Below are 18,733 nucleotides of genomic sequence, written 5' to 3' on the forward strand. Positions count from 1 at the left end.
TGGAAAAACCCTGAATCTTAAGTAACCAATTACATCACGTCTTACTAAGATTAGAAAGCCAATCAGAGGAAAGCTTATAAATCGTTAAAGGAAGAGATGAAATTTTTCTGAGAATTGCTCTCTCTGGCTTGTGATCTCGACCTAAGCGGAGCACATGGAGAATAGGGTCTTTTTTCCAATTAATTTTTAAAAGCATCAAGCCAATCCCTTTTTTAAATGTCAAGTATATGTAATTAATGTTTGATTATTTGTGAACTCAGTGTGTGTTAAAGAGTTCTTAACTGTAACTTATTCCCGTAAATATATCTTTAATACTGATAGAAACCTGTAAGAAATCTGGACCATACATGAGCCCTGCAGAGACGAAAGGATCCGGCTAATTAATTATTGGAGATAATTAATTATTCTACGAGAACTTCAAGAACATCATTATAGTGAGTGTGCAAATTATCTTAAATGAGCTCATTTAATACTAAGGCCTTTGTCAGTGAATTGGGGAATTAATCAAAGGGCTATATAAATTTTTATTCAAATTTAAGAAATTCGCAATGTGTCGACCACTATCATATAAGTTATAAGAACCCTTTTTATGAATTTATTTGATATATGTAGGAAGCTTATTTCCATGCACGGCACGAACACACATACCCTGAGATTTTAAATTATTATCTTTATTATTTATTATTCATTGATCAAAGTATGTTCTATTAAATCTATAAACTGAAAAGGTTCCAATTTGTCTAATTCTGAACCGACTCCATATATCAGTATTAATAAAATATATATTTTTACAGCTCACAATACTGTGAATGCTAACGAACCCTGTGATAATTATTAGAATATTAGAGAACTTATTTATTCAAAGAAAATTGTAATTATCAAGAAATATTTTATATATATTATTTTATGGGAATATATTTTATGTTTTATGTCAGCATACAAGATCTTAGAAGTTTTTATTATTTCCTAGTTCATCTCGTGATATACAGTTTGAGCTGTCTTGGTACCAAGCATTATTATTCTGCAACATATATAATTAGTGAATCAATTAATATTGATATTATTCAGAGCATCTATTACTTATCATCCTTTGATGATAGCAACACTATTCAGCCAGCAAAATCTTACTGATATTTACATTAATAAGTCTACAGTACATCAAATAAGGATCCAGAGAACTTCAAGAACTGGCGTTGTAAGTTTCAAGGAATTTCGAAAGGATAAATTGGTGCATACCTGTATTCATGACGAGCGTTTTAAGGATCAACTGGAAAAACCATAGTTGATTTTCATTATTCTCGATTGAATACATGGTTACTGATAATCAGTCACCAACTATCTTTTTGACTTCCTTATTGGTATTCTTCAATAACTTCACGGAAGCAACGGTAAGAGTTATTGATCACCAGTTATTGAACCCTATGGTGATTCATTATTTATTTGGAATATTCATGCGTCTACTACTGAGCTAGAGCTGTGGTCTGAACCCAGCATATTTGCGAGCCGGACGGCCTTAACTTTTTGCAAATTTATTTGCAAACTAGGGATTTTAGCAACCGCTCCAGTATATATCCAATATACTATTTCTTGTAATAATATCACCCAACAAGGATATCAATATATCCAGCCACAATATTCAATATAGTTGAACAAAAACAAATCAAGAAAATATATTTCCCCACTTAGATTATTAATCCGTGTGTGGGGAAGAACTTCTGTTAAGAACTTTCAATTTATAAAAAATACATAAAATTAAGTATTTTTCACATGTAGCGCTAGTAATTTAGCTTTTCTCAAGAATTGATTGATTGCTTGATTAATTGATTTCATAACAGATCTGTCAATGCTCCCTTGATTCTTCAGTCACTTTTACTACTCAGCATAGAGCTTGAAACTGACAGTTTTTTTAGATACTCCGTAACTGTATAGCTTCTCATAAATCTTAATCAGCACTTACTTTATCATCACCGTCATAAACTCCAGAGTATCAATTTAATTCTTTTTCATCGTGAGAAACGAACCTGTTATGATGAAGAGCCAGATTGCAAATTATTAAAAACTCATCCATAAGATACAGTACAGTACTACTCCTCATTCACACCATTAATCAAAGCTTTGTCATCTTTTGTTAAATTCCAATTGAAAGGATCAAACAATGACTTCTTCAGATTTTCTAAATTCAAATAGCATAATGTATACAACATAACGTCCTCAGCTTATCAAAAATTGCGCGATATACATACATTAAAAATTCGCACTAAAAAAGTAAGTGCAATAATTAAGTCCGAAAGTGGGTCACATGGTTAGTAACAAGGTCGACAAGTTGGCTGTCACTAAGTAAAGTGAACTTGCTCAATAGTTACATTTCTGTTTGGAATACTAAACCTAACTCCATGATCTGACAACATGGGAAATTATTTATATTATTCTCAAATTATAAAATATTATTTTGACTCTTATGCAGGAAAATTTTTACGAGTATGATATTGCTGTTGAAAGCCCAAAGTAACCTACCATATTCAAGCAGCAGTTTTGGTCTCTGCTGTTGTCTATATAGGTGTCTTCCATAGTGAACCGTAGACCGGTATTCTGCTGTTGATTAGAATAATATCTTATGCTCAAGATCTCTGCAGAAATATATGAGTTCAAGAAGAAAATCATTGTTGTTTATACTAAGAAGCTTATGTGGAAAAAGCATTGTTAAAAGTTTAAAGAATGATGGAAGAAAATGAAGATGATATGAGAAGAAGAGCTCAAAGGTAGCAGAAGTTGAGATAAGATCTCTCAATTTTTGGAGTTGAATCAAGTTTATATGGTCATATCAAAAAAATATTTTTCATTTTCAGAGACAATATACACAATTACTCGGAAACCTGTTGGAAGGAAATATAGTTATTATTCCGATTTATTGAAGAATCACCACTTCGGAGCTCCTAGCTCCCGTTTCCAGTCGTTTGGATTTCTTTTGATTGATTCAAACTTGACGGCTGAGAATTATTCTGATAAGAGGTTCATCATCCCAAACATATCATTCAATCTCTACAGAGCTTCTACGTGGATACTACAATTCGTCTGCAAGTGAAGGGGGGTTTGACAGTTGACTGATGCCATTGGCATAAACAAAGGGCTTAGACAAAGTTTTTGTATATCACCTACTCTATTTAATATCGGTGCATCGAGCTTCGCTCGTTATTTATTTATTTATTGACTTTTGATAAACCGAACACAATTCTTTAAAATGATTGGGGAAGTACTAACAGGCACAGCCCAAAACTGTTTCTTTCCCGAATTTTGATTTATACACTATAAATAGTCCAGAAAGAAGGTTATATGTTCCATACACTTATATGTTCTCACTGATGGCTTACTGCCACTCTCGATATACAGTACATAAAGATCCCAAAATAACTCTTTTTTTTTAAAGAACATGCAAAATTCGTAATTTTTACAGAACTGATCGATATCAGTCATTTATCTAGGCAGGAAAATCGGCTGCGATTATTCGCTAGAAAGATTTATCTTTTACAAATTTTTATATGGTCTATTTTTTGAATGAGTGGATAGCAATTATGTTGGTTGCATTTTTAGTTTCAATATTGACGTTGTCCATCAAATTTACTTATTACGGCTGGCGCCTGATGTTTTTCTTTGCAATTAGAATGCAGCGGTCTATTCAAATGAAGCTTATAATTGAGAGGAGAATGAATAATGATGCCAAGTAGAAAGGTATGCTGGTGCCCATTCTGGTGTATTTTTAGTAGCTAATCCAGCATATTCGAATAGTTGAAGTTCAAGGTCAACCAATTTGCCAACTGGCTCCTCACGATTTGGCCGATTCTCATCGAAGGTTGTTCAGATGTTGAGAGCTGGGAAAGTCGCCGACCTCTCACATATAGGCCCTACCTCCCATCTGATAATATTATAGTTCAGAGTTCATCTAACAATTGAATTATTTCTATATTATTCCCTAACGATTAATAGGTTCGTTAAGAATTATTAAAATGTACATTCTCTCAACTATCGATTCAACCCATGAATCTCGACTTTCCAAGAAATCTTTCATCTATCGAAAGGCTAGCTGATAGTACATCTAATATACTGTTGAAATTATGAAATCCTAAATTACTTCACCCCATCGCGATCTGTGAAAGTAGCTCAATGGCATCCATTGCCCTATTTCAAGTTCTTCTGTTACAAATCAACCTACGATATCTGATGCATCTTTTGAATTCAAACGTAAAGATATCTCCACTTTTGTGATACCATAAACCATATAGCTTAAAAAAAACAAAAAGTAAGTGTTATCATGCAAGTACAGGTTAAAACACATGAGCAGCTCAATATTATGTTGGTTAGCATTCAAGACTTTACTGGAATTAAACTTTGATGAGTAGGGGAACTGAGTAAAATTTCTATCGTAATTATATTGTTAGATTTTAATAGATAATATTGATACTGTTAACATGAACTTGCAGTCTCCAATCATACCATTCGTAAACAGAGAAACTTCAGTTTATAATATTTCGAAACTTTTCTTTATGTTGGAAGAATTAAAATTTCCTATTCTTTTGATAAAAATCGTTCCTCAACAAAATTGCAACATTCATATCATATTATCCTATAATTAAATGTCCAAACAAGCAAAAAAATTATTCAAGTGAATTGAATTTAATTTCTTTTCTACCTATTCTAATGGAGACTGAAGTGATGAATAGAGATAGACTCACGATCTTGAATGCCAATCTACAAATGTCATCACAATTTGGAACTACAATTTAAATTTAATAAGCTGGCAGTCAGTACCCCTTTTTTGTTGCGGTACCAAGTCTTATTTCTTCTCTCCACATTGTTCAGTGTGTTTTCTCTCTTTTCATAATTGTTGAGGTTATTTTTATTTGTATCATATATATCTCTTAGTGTGATTAAAGCTCAAATTTGTTTTGAGACGAAATAATTCTGAATTCTATAACTGGGCAAGTAAAGAATTTTAATATTATCTGCCATTCATATAAAAATTTTCAATTCGACAGATTGCTCTCATAATCGACGAGAAACATCTCCAAAAATGACTGTAGAATGGTTTCTAAATTTATAGACATTTTTTATATTATGCTTGAACCACAATTCCAGTGTATGATATAGAATATATGATTAAACGGAAGAAGGAAAAGGTCAAAAACTAGTTCAGTAGAAGGCGTGGCGGTCGCTATTTTTAAAGTTACCATTTTGTTTTTATATACAATTCCGGCAAAATAATCCGAGCTGTTCTTCACCTCACAAACATCAAAGGACGGAAGTGCGTTGATAAAAGAGAGGTAAGGTAGAATGAGGATATAATATCTTGGAGGAATATTTTGAGGGCAAGGTCTCTCAGTGTGAACTTGACAGCAGGCCTTAAAAACAGCAGCACCTTCCACCTTGACTGAATAAGCTGTTGATAAACGTGACATACCCTCTGGATAAATAGCTTTTCTTATTTTAAAACTTCACCCTATTGAAGGTTGCCTATCCGGTATCACTTTCCTTGTTTGTTGCCAAAGAAGCTGAGGATGCTTCACCTCATCTTTATCATTGATTCAGTGTACATCATTGTACTTACAGTTGTGTGGGTCAAGTTTTTCCTAGTGCACTGAACATTTTTTATGTTTATTCGAAATATATATGGAAGCCAATGTGACATTTTATGATGTTGATCTGTGATTAGGCTAACCTTATTTTGAGAATGTTTCATTCCAAGGCACTAGATGCTCCTTAGTAATTTGAAATGTTAATTCTCTGTTAATAGAACTCTGTAATGAAAAATACAAAACACCATTGCCATTTTATCTATTCTCTATGAACTCATTCTATTTCAAATTAGTACTAGCCAATATCACTCTTAAAGAGCTCAATCTAATGAATTGAGCAATAAATATTACCTCCCACTTGCATGACATGGGTGATTTTTTTCAATAGAAAATCATAAAACGTAAATGTAACATCAACAAATGATCGACGTGCGCATTAAATGTTAATTTCAATTCACCTTTTATTTTAAAGAATTGCGCAAGCCTATTGTATTTATACAACATCTATATTAGGTCTACAGTAAATTAGTTTTCTACTGTATTATCTGATTATATAATAATTATCTGAAAAATTATTTCTGATGTATTTAATATCATCAATCAATTCAAAAAATAAATAAACTTGATACAGACAGGACATATCAACCTATTTCATTCTAATCAGAAGATGGCCGAATTGGTAGCATTTGCTGAAATTGCGGAACATAAAATAATTGCTCTCATAGAACTCGCCACTCATTGTCAACCGTAATGAATAGGATTCACTCGAAATGACAACCTATGATAACATGAATACGTCATTCAAAGGTAAACATAATAACTACACGTCAACTACAATTTCAAACAGCGTCATTCACAAACTTCATTGCTGAAGATTCACTCTCATTAACGCCAATACCGGCCAAGGTTACGTATCTTGTCCAACATCTAGCACTTTACTGGGTAACTAATACTGAAAATCCATAATCAATCAATTTTTATGAATCAGAATTTTGTTATCTTGTCATCCTTGAAACCATTTCACCAGAAAAACTCATTCACAGTGCATACGGTTGATAAAGGTCCGACACCCTGACAGTTTTCTCTTGACTAATTTCAGAAAATTTCCAATTCAATATTTAATTTCATATAGTACTTGAAGATATCTTCATATTCCTGGAATGTTCAAGATATCGATCGATTATTGGCCAATTAATCAATGGTGATAGCGAGCTGTGTAGAGTGGTTGAGTAGAGTATCTGATATTCTGAGCTTCCATTCCTAATTGATTCAATTGATTCCAAGTGCTGATCCATTACTGAACGTCTCCAATTTTGATCTGGATAATTTTTGTTTCATAAAAATAATGAATAATGTCTGTCTGATTTTATTCGTTAATCTGTTCCTATCTTACGTATTTGAAAAAAAAACAATTTCTCAACATTATTTCTTAAAAACTCAACAGAAAGTTGAACTTCATTGAACCACAGTTGAATTAAATTTGGAAGCGATTAGGTCTGTGGTCGAGCTGCTAAGCTAAGATCCATGCGCCAGCTACTCCGGTTGTAAGGGTGACCACTTGGAGAACCGAATCCTCTGAATATCTTTTATCAGTTTACAAAACGTTTCCTGGTGGTTCGAACCACCAGGCTGCAGGCTGTGGCTAGGAGAGGACCTATCTCATCTTTCATCATCATCAGCATCATCATCTGTCCCATTACCCACCCACAAGCCTGGAGCCTGGGAGTCTGGGAATTACTAAAATTAAAAAATTGATATCATATTGCGTTGGTATCAAAAGAACCGGAATCATATTATCATACAGTTATGATATTTGAGTGACTGGAATCAACTTTGTACTATCAGAACCATTGGTTTTCAATGTAGGTACCTCTTACTGTTTCCTGTAGTACCCCCCACCCTGTTGTACTTTTTCTTGACACCCAGTAGTACATGTTTGTTCGACGAACACACACCACTTACATGTTATGTTAATGTAAATGGTTAGGATGTGGGTCGTAGCCGCGGCAAGGGCAGAGAAGGAGACAGAGTGCAGTTGCAACATAGCAGCTGGAGCTGGAGATCAATAGGACGTTGATCTGGCGTCGCAGTCAAAACCCCCGACCCCCGCCCAACAATAGCAGCGCATCTAATTCATTGTTCTAGTTTGTCGAAAGGTGACAAAATATATCATCAAATACACTTATCATAAAGGAGTTTCCATTTTTGAGGTTCCTGGATTTTTTCACAATGTTGTTGAAATGAATACGTCTCTTCATCTGCATACATAATTGCTATTCTATCAATGAAAATATTGTCTCATGAAGCTAAATCATGAGAATTGATACTTACACACACACACTTACAATACACACACTTCCGGAACACATTTTGTGTAAGAAATTGGATGAAATAGGGTAGATCATGAAAATGAAGAAAAAAGTAGTCTTATTTCTCCGATTCTTAAACGGAGAAAAATCGACGTTTGTTCTGAAAAAGACGGTAGAGTACATGAAAGTGAAGGACAGAAAGCTTACATCATTCAGTTGATATGAGATTTATAATAAAAAAATTGTCTCAATATCAGATTCATTGATAAAATTCATCAAGTTCTGCAAGGAGTTGAAGACCTTCTTTCCGACAAAACTAATCATTCTAGAGTTGAATAAGTTTAAGAAGTGCTACATTTTTCTTATCCCTTCTATAATCCTAAGCAACATTTTCCTTATCCATTTATGGAAATATTGTAAATTGAAAGTTCTCTGAAGATTAACATCCTCCCCCATTCTTTTAAATTAATGTTTGATGGGATGGAAGTGCTTGTAAATTGGATTCGCGCCTACGCCTCTTATGAGCATCAAGATCGGTCCTGATCCTGATAATTTGTCAACAGTCACTCTTGCTTTCTGGGCTGCATCTTCTATTCACCAAGCACAGCGACGTGATCGGCATGGCGTCGAAAGCGACAGCTCGTCATTGCCCTCATGTCTGACTGGCAGTGACGTCACCAAGAGGGACGGTGGGAGGCCAGAAACGGAGGGGGGTGTTTAAAGGCGACCCGCGGCGTCCCGACGTTGGTTTATTCTGGGCATCGCTCTCTGGCCAATAATGGACTGATGCTTCTATTGCTCACCACTCAGACATTCAGCTGACCCTTCACCCCTCCCAACCCGTACCCCTGTGGCACCACTTGGCGTCAGTCAGTGTCGGCGTCTTCATTACCTTCCACAACGAGTACCGCACGTTTCATGCGTTGTCTACAATAAATGGGACACGAAAATCGATTTCCTTATTAATGCCATTAGTGCGGCTCTGATAAGTTTTCCCGGCTAGGAACTAAATGGGAAATTTATTTATGATACCTGTTGAAAGTGGCTACATTTTGTAGTCGAGCACAGTTTGATTAGGAGCACCCTTTATTCAGGGTAAACATTCTTGTAAATTAGTGAGATGTACGATTTTTTATACAATGTGAGAAAATTGGAACTGTGTTTGGAATTGGCGTTGGAATAATGTGCGTATCATATTACTTCACCGGCGTTTTTCCAGTAATTGCTGTAGAATACTATATCGATTGTATACTGAAGTATTAAATATTTTTTGAAGGAAATAATTGTGTTGTTTTTGAAGTAATAGAGAGTGAAAGTGTAAATGTGTGTTTTAAGGGTTTGTGTTGAGAAAACTACCACAAAGTAAAGCTTCTGTATATATTTCAATTTAATAGATCTGAGCCTCATGAGATCCTTGATAGTAGTTCATGTTCTCTTACTTGTGGTACAAATTATAAGACAGGACTGTAGAGTGATTCGATTCAGTATGATATTTAGAGACGACACTACTTCAAGTTTCTTGATAAAAATCGTTGAACATTCTGTTATTCTTGTAAATAATTTAAACTTATTAAGACTGATATTTTTATTTTGCAGGTCGGTGAACATCACTCTCTACTCTAGATTAGTTCAAATGTGCAAATCAGTCCATGGTAAGTTTTTCTCTTATTTATTATTGGTGGATCAATTATTCTATTATCTATGGACTTGTTAGTATTCTGTTTTTCGCCAATTACATCATATATTAACATATTTAAATTCTTATTGGAGCCGAATTCAGCAATTTGATGCCCCTAGACCCTACCCGATATTTTATCCGCACTCACTGTACTTGGAGTTACTCTCCTGAAACATATTTTTCAAATCTATAGCAGGGCTATTATGTTAATTATTGCTTGAACAACATATCACGATGCAACATCACAAATTATTGTAATGCTTTTTTTGAGAATATTCTGATTTGTTGAATTCAATAATTATATAGAAAAATTATTCTAGCGGAGAAAGGCATAACTAACTCAATACACCAAAAAATATATGATAGTGGTCAGTAGTTAAGTGGTAGGCTGTACACTGATGTAAGCCATCCCTAATTTAACGAACAAGCTCATTGGACAATGACTTTCTCAAGCTCCTTGCTTCCTATTGGTAATCAACTCATTGACCAATCAGGCAGCTACTTGGTTTGGGTTCGTGGATACTTCAGCCACTCCTACATAAATTACATGTTATTGCTCTGAGAAGTATATTCAACGATAAGAATGCAATCAAAATACAATTTATTTATTCCAAGAACAACTGAACTGCAGGATGGAGCTAAGAGTTTCGAGAATTTCATTTCATTAATTTATCTTTGTGTTTTTAAAGCATTTAATCAGATTTTTCAAGTAGCCTTATAAAACTGTTAGTTTTTGATTTTTTAAAAGTTTTCTGCATCATTCTATCTCAATAAAAAAAATCAATTTTCTATTTTAATTCTGAAATATTCCGAAGTCCATGATTCGCTAACAATAGAGTAATAATACAGTACTTCCAAATTCATGTTTCCAATGCCTTAGAGCCTGTTCACATGACAGCGATTTACGTTCGGTTGTCGCGCGGTTGACAAACCGAGCGATTGCCAGGTATAGGGAAACACATGGTGCCGTACACCGCGCGACAACCGAACGTAAATCGCTGTCATGTGAACAGGCTCTTAGTAGTCGCCTGCGAATCGCGGCGGTTGTAGTCTCAGACTACAACCGCTCGGTTGTCGGGCGGCTCGATATACTAGAGCAGGCATGAGAGTGTACACATTGTCTTCAGTCAACCGAGCGGTTTCGATCAGAGCAGTAATATATGTTTAGGTCTAAATAGACTGAGCTCAGAACCAACTTAAAGATCAAATTCTCAGTAATTGTATAGCCTATATGTGAAAATACAGAACGCAACTAGCTATCTAATGCAGGAAGATTGAATTATAGCTTAGTGGTGTACCCAGTAATTTTGTCATTATGAATTGAAAACCTACTAGTGAGTAATAATTTTCAAATTCTAACAGCCAGTGTAACTCACATTCAAAAGACTTCATGCTACAAAGCCTATTGATATTTGAAAAATACAGCCTTGATTTTTTCCAAGTAGACCTATATTAATAAGCAGCTGATCGTTTTAGTAACCCAGGAAGCATTTCTTGATTCATCGATCATTGTTTATTGGCTAGTTGGACTATCCACGATCCAAATAAAGATGTCCTTGATATCGCAATAATTATATTTTCACGGAGCGTGGGCTACAGCTATTTTTTATTATGAGCCATTACAATTTGATTAGATTGATACAGCAAACCTGTTCTTGTAGCCGTCTATCACACTTGGATTAAAACCATTTTGAAAAGTCAAGCTTGTTCAATAGTTGGATTTTGTTTGATGGATGAATGTATTTGACAAGTAAAATATCTGCAGACAGGTAATTCCATCAAGAAAAGTCATAAAAATGAGTTCATGATGAATAGGAAATTGAAATATTGATTACATTCATCAATTTGATATAGAATGTACGTAATGATGACGTAATTATGACGCTGTAATAATAATTCTATAACGATATCTATTTAAAATTGTTTTCAGTGACCTTGTTGTTTATAGTGAATGAGATAATTCTTTCTAAATCAGATAATCGTACTTTTTTAACAAATTTGAAAATAATATTCGTTCAACTGTTCTTTTTAAAGCATAATATGTTTCATATTATGAAACCCTCTAGTTAATTGAAAGGTGTGCAAACATGGAAACTCTATAGTGAGGTCCATGTTATAATGACAATGGATAAAGATAAAAGAACAGCGTTGCCGATTCTCTGCCTCAATTAATTATATTTCTACACTGTCAAGAACAGATTTGGCTAGAAAAGGATAGTGCTACCTGCTTTGTCGAATGATAGACAAGGATAGCAACACCAATGTTAATCAAATACTGTCATTATAACGTGTACCTCACTATAGTGCATGTGTAGCGTATATGATTATAGAGAGCTATATCACCTATTAATACCTGTTGGATGACAAGGAAATGCTCTTCCTGTATTTGCAGAAATGAACAATGATCATAATCATTCAATAGCTAGTAGCATAGAATAAACAACGTATTATAGCTGTATAGATATTCTCTGCTAGTAGTCAGTCATTGCGCATAAAATCGAACTTTCTTTATTCACAAAATTTTTTATTTGCGACTACAGTACTCTTATTCAACATTGTATACTGTTGGAATGCTGTGAAATTCTTTATATTTTTTATTTTCATTCACGTCTCAACACCAGTTATAATAGATATCACACAACATTTTCATTGATAAGTAGGAATGAGTTATTCAGGAAAATTGAAAGATTCACGATAAAAAATAACACAAGTGGAGATAAAAGTGAATACACGTCTTCTATTATCAATATTGTTCAAGTAGCAGGTTTCACTTTCAGTGCTTAGGCCTAATGCTAAAGGCGGCGGTGGCGGTATCATCAATCACTTGCGACGTATTAATCGATAAATTTAATGTTGGTTGACGTGTAGAGACTGGCAGCCGTTCATGTAATTAATGAATATCATTAGACTGTCCACACTCTCGTCTTCTCACACCGTTCATTCACCGAGCTGGGTTACTAAAGACTGACTTGCTTGGGGATCAAATGTAACCTTTTGTTCATTTATTCATTGTTCTATCAATCCAAATTAAATAATATTTTGCTGTAAAAAAGCAAGCTTGCTCCCAGTATTGGTCCATGTTGAAATGTTTATGTTTGAAAGTGAATTGCAAAAATAGTGATTATTTATTTCCAAGCATTGATAATTATTTGTTCAGTGAATTTTCCTTATATACCTTATTCACAAATGTAATCAGTTTTTCAGTGTCTCAGTTTTTCATATAACATTCTGTGGAATAATTTGATTTGAATTGAATTGAGCATCATGTCTAAAAGTTCTGCATAGACCATAGATGAATCTCCTGATTTCTATAGGCTCACTATTTTACCTGTTTGAACCCCTCTGACACTAATATTGATGGACAGAGTTCTGCTCTTTAAAATAATTTCATTAGGGTTTTGTATTTGTTATCTAATTCTCCGTTTAATAGGAACCCAGAATCAGGTGAAGCAATTAACAGACGTCGACGCAACAAGCAACAAGCATCGTCGTATTAAACTAGAGTTGCAACGCTCCAGAGCACTAGGCTAAGTCGGCTTGAATTGATTCATGTCATTTTGTTTAGCATCTACATTCTCATGGTGAAAATACTATAATTATTTGGAATTCATATCTTCGAAGTGATTCTTGAATACAATTAATAAAATATCTAAGATTGTGATTGTGATATTTCAATCTTACACTGTGCTTATAATTCGGAATACTGGTTGAATTTCACGAGGATGTAGATTTAGAAGAGACAGATATGTTTGATTGTGTGTTCAAAATAGAAAACAAATGGTCAAAATAACAAAGATTGACGTTTTATGTGATGCGTAGTTCATATTTGCAGAGAATCGTGAATGATCGTTTTTGGCAAATCGAGAAAATTGTTAAGTCCTTGTTTCGAGGCAAATTTCGTCCTGACTCATGTGTTCCAATGACACAATGTTATTAAGAAGAACAAATAAAATTAGAATGTGAAACGGTTGTTGCATAACACTAATGCACATAGTTTCATCAAATAAAAACTTGAAATTCTATTAAACAATTTACTATTTTGTAGAGTCCTAAATCATTGACAAGGTCGTTAGAATGTGGGGCTAATGCCAGATAATTGTGGCTGACTAAGCAAGCGCTAACAAGATTTATACAGCTTACTAGCGATCTCCATTTCATCTCACCTCTGCGAAAAATTCAGTCCTCTGCCTTCGCCCCAGCCAAATCCATCTTGTTTATTTTTAGTAGCGATCCATGCATGTGGTCACACAACGCGACTCGCGACTGGTTGTTGAACTTAGCACCAACTGTTCAAAGAATCGATTCGCCATATTGATTTGTAAGTATAACTCATTCAACATTGCTCCCCCACAGAGAAACTCACAACTGCTCTCATTCCAATAATTGGATCTGGTTCAGGATTCTATTACATCCAGATAGAAGATCTCAGTAACAAGATCTATGATAGACGATATTAATTGTTTGAGTATTGGATGACTTGCTTGATTTAAAGGAAGGAAGATTTGAGTCAAACTCAGATATCTTAACAATTATTGCTATATTAATTTATACATTCATGTAAGATCTTTAAATAAATTAACATTGAAAGAAGAAAAAACATTCAATGAATAGTTTATTAAAAAGAAAGTCCACTGAGCAGTTATGAATAGCTTCATACAAAATTATTAAAAAGGTATGAGGTATGTTTGGGAGAATGAATTATCTGAAGAATCATCAATCTTTTTCCGACGTCCATCACTTGAGGTGTACTGCAACAATTTATTGTACAACTTGAGAAAGCAAACGTTTTTGTCTTCATTTTTGTATCTAAATAATATTATAATTTTTGCATTTGAATAAATTCCGTGTTAATTGATAGCTTACCTATTCATTATTACAATCAAAGATCGAATACATTCTGATCAATATTATCACAATACGTTATTCCATGCAGTGTACTATAATTGTGTATTCTCTTGACAGCATGAAATTCTATCAATGAGTCAACTGTATTCAATAAAAAATCTTTCATGACAATGGAATTGTGCAATTCAAACTAGCGTATGCGCGTATTAAATTTTGTTACAGAGAGAGAATATTTTTATAGCTTCCAATGTGAGGATCTTATCACAATAGAGTGATCTCTAGAGAAGAGATATCGCTTTTTAAGCTGTTCATTCATAACAGAAGCCACTTGAAGAACTGAGTACTTTGTTCTCTTTTATATAGCTCTCCATCAAGTTCATATAAATCAGCTTTTGTGATATTTCACTTCTATCGCCACTACTCTTCTGCACGGTTACTACTGCTTGCTGGATGAATGACTTCTAAAATATGACCTTTCGGCTACAAGTTTGTTGAAGTATATTCCAAAGCCAATTTTTGTTTTTGACAAATTCACTCTCTTCCCGTCTAAGTAGTCCAAGGTTTACAATATAATAAATTCAGCATCTTTGTCTTCTGAATAAAACAAATTTTATCACTTACTCATCTGTTATGTTGCTCCAAAACTATCATATTCAAGAACTATTTGTAGAATAATTCCATAGAATAAACACATAAATATGGTTGAAGTGTATTCAATTCACTTGCTAATCTTCAAAACCTTGTACAGTTTTATCAATATTTAACTCCATTATATTCCAATGTGGCTATTGAAAAATATCGTATGTCAGGAGTCAGGAAAAGGATATTCGCGAAAATGAAAGTATCTCTATTATTTCAGATGCATTGTTGTAGAAGGATTCTAATACTTTTAAGTTGACACTTCTTAATGTATAGAATAATAACAAGAAAATCATAATCTTCTCCAAATACTATATCTAGCTCCATTTGTATTGTTATCAGACAGGAAAGGATTTGTATTAACTGACTACAAAAACGAACACTTGGAATGAAAGCATCCTCAATTTCTCACCAATCTTGACAGTATATCCGATTAGAATTCCATCTATTGTTCCTGTAATTTGTATTTGAAAAATACAAGAAAATTCTCTATGACAATAAATTTGTTCTGCCATATGCTTAAAAACTGCTCTACCATTTGAAGATCAATTCTTTGATCAGAGAAGAACTCTTTGATGAATACATTTTTCTACTCCCCTACTCCTACTCTTGTATTTTTATGGTTTGAGGTATAGTTCTATATTTTCGAATGATCTAACAGTTGTCTGCTATTCTTAACAAGTTAAATAGTAATCAGCTATATTATTGCATCAATGAACTTGTCAATTATGCAGCCCAGTGAAGGAACGTTAATTGCAGAATTCTCTACAAATAACTTCATTTTCCCACACACTTTTTTATTTCAATTAACGATTGGTAGCACAGAACCTGCAGCTTGGTATCAAAATCTCCATTGAAGTCCTAATTGGAATGTGTCAATAATGTATTTGGATCGAGATTGCAAGATTGCAAGAAAAACAAGAACGGTATTGATATAATTAATTACTTGATCATGCTTACTGTTCTCTACTTGATTCAAGGCTGACGTGTGAATCAAACTATTGTAGACGCTCTATTTCATAATTTATATTATCAATCAAAGTTTTGTCTCAGCCATTTTACATGTCAAGAGGTGAAGCATATCTCTGCTCAACAATATTTTTTGAATTCGTAAAATCGTTTTTGAACTACAAACTCCCAGTAATCGCAATAAAGTAGATAACAATTCCATCTCGGAATGTTGAATTTGTAAAAATAGTATGTGCATTGTTGCATCATCTCATACTTTCTTGCATTGCTCAATTTTTTGTATCATTTAACCGAAAGTTTTATTCGAAAGATCGCCTTCTTCATTCAATTTTCTAAATATTCATTTATTCCGAAACTCCAATTTTGAAGCATTTGAAGTAGAATCTCAAACAACCATAAAATGATGTGTGATACTTGATTACATCAATTGTGGAAATGTGTGAAATATTGATGTTTTTTCGTAACTATTTCCGTCTCTGAAATAAAATTTCCCCGTTCATAAAAATTTGTCTGTAGACAGAATTTTAGAGCTCATTCAATCACACAGTTCACGTTGTTTTACATTAAACAGATGTCTTCTTATCACAAATCGTGAAATGGCTTCTCAATAAATCATTTCAGACGAGCAGAAAATTATTTTCACCACAGGTTTACTGGCTTGGAAAATCTCTGGATGGCATTTATTATTTTCTAAGTATCTTAGGCTAGGAACTTGAAAACACATAATATTTTGTAGAACATTATCTCAGTTGCCTCCGAGAAAACGACAGTTGAAAAGATACAGTGAAGTGAGGGTAATTTTCGACAATCGTACTTGCCACAACACCAGCATCATCATTACGCTCTACAGCACAATCACAGAGGTAGGCCTATTACTCGGACTGGATTACTCAGAAATACCATTCAAATTAATGTTCACGTTCATGAATAAATGCAGTGATGCGTGCTGCGCAATATGTCCATTGTTTTTGGCTGCAATTTTCATGTTCACTTCATAATGGAAATTGACCTTTCTGTTATGCTCTACTCGTCATCCTTAATTATTCGCCATTCATATTATGAGGTTGAGACGCAGTTCAGTTATTATCTCACTCCAATTTATTTGCTATTCAGGAAAAATTTGTGGATCATCGAGTGATGTCAATTTACACATTCTAACAAGATAATTCCACCAAACATTCCTATACATTATTAATTACAATGTCAAATATCAATTGAGATGACTTTATGTTACAGCTAAAATTTTATATGGCTCATGATAAGTTATATAGGCACGTTCACACTGGAAAAGTCTATGGACTACAATTATTATGTTTGAGTTAACAATTTGATTATTTATCAGTAATTATTGTTTCTAGTGTCCACAATAATCCATTTTAAATATTTCAAACAATATACAGGCATTCCGTATTCAATCACGCCTTATTCTACTAATATTCTCAATTCGTCTGAACTGTAAACTGAGTCGTCAATAAACTGGGAAGCAAATTATTTGAAAACACATTTAGAATAAATTAAGTCAAAAACTAAGCACCAAAAATAACTATATCTTATGAAATCTTATTCCACTCTTACCTCGTTGGATAGAAAAAGTTTTTTTCCACATTACTCAGTTGAATTATCCTTCGGTTTGAAGACTTTTATAATGCTTCCTCGTTTTAATATAAATTACGCTGAATCCATATCTAAAAGACTTGACTTGAATTTTCTTACAACAGTTCCAATATTAGAATAGAATTTCATATTTCTATCTAAACTATACTTGAGAAAATGCTAATTACAACTAAACTTCAATGTCAGCATTGAACTGGAGCGGAAATGAAACTGTGAACTTATTCTACAACTCTCTCTTTATTCCTCCTTACTCTCTCTTATTCAACTTCTTCATGAACGGCATGGATATTGACTTTATTGATAGTAAATATATTCTCCCAAAATAGATACATTTTGCTTCAACATTAGTCTACCTCAACAAATAAGAATTTTGGATCATAATATGATGTGAAATCTTGTGAAATTACATCCATTTCAAAATTTACTTACATTTCTCAATATTGTCTACAGTTTCAAATATTTTGAACAATTGAAACCATAGCTTTATAATTATTATTGTGTTACTATATTACTATCATAAGTAAACTTATGATATAACTTACCTATCTAACTTTTTCTTTGTCAAACTTTGACAGGAATACGACTCGAAGTCCCGAAGCTTGTTTTCGACGGAATTCGCTGATGAATTTCCACCATTGTGAGATAATAATTATGTACAAAGAAACTCATTAATTTCATCTTCGATAATTTGGTGATTGTAAGCTAAAAATAATTTCGAAGGTACCTATAACTGAAATTCCATTTCCTGGAATGTTTCTGTAAAATGACATAAATCGTTTCTTTCAATCTTCTCACAATTTAAGAAATAATAATGAAACGTTTTTTATTAAAAATAAGCCACACAGTTTGCTGGTATAATTTTCTCTGTACTTTATTATTTTTATTTCAAAAGCAATCATCAGTAATCATGAATTTGACTCGTGATGAATGAGAATCATAGTTTCTAATTGAAATAATATTGTATGGCTATCATCGATTTAAAAAATTAAAACTGATTGCAGTTTGTTTCTCTTCTGAAAAAGTCTCTCTATTTCTGTAAGTGTGTCACCATCAGTTTTATAAATATGTTCCACTGAAAACGAATTTGATTGCCCAAAACCATCAGACCGTAA

General features: G+C 33.4%; 1 protein-coding gene and 1 long non-coding RNA gene across 2 annotated transcripts in view; both read left to right on the top strand.

The window, feature by feature from the left end:
- The window catches only part of LOC111055337 (terminal nucleotidyltransferase 5C), a 93,121-nt gene that overhangs the window by 26,317 nt on the left and 48,071 nt on the right, over positions 1 to 18,733 (top strand). The gene's annotated exons all lie outside the window — the stretch shown is intronic.
- LOC120353889 overlaps positions 7,735 to 18,733 on the top strand; it is a 37,183-nt gene continuing 26,184 nt past the window's right edge. The window contains exons 1-2 of the long non-coding RNA XR_005572675.1: positions 7,735 to 9,060; positions 9,473 to 9,528. This is a non-coding gene — a long non-coding RNA (uncharacterized LOC120353889). The remainder of the gene's footprint in view (positions 9,061 to 9,472; positions 9,529 to 18,733) is intronic.

This window comes from Nilaparvata lugens, chromosome 1, assembly GCF_014356525.2.
Source record: "Nilaparvata lugens isolate BPH chromosome 1, ASM1435652v1, whole genome shotgun sequence".
Lineage (NCBI taxonomy): Eukaryota > Metazoa > Arthropoda > Insecta > Hemiptera > Delphacidae > Nilaparvata > Nilaparvata lugens.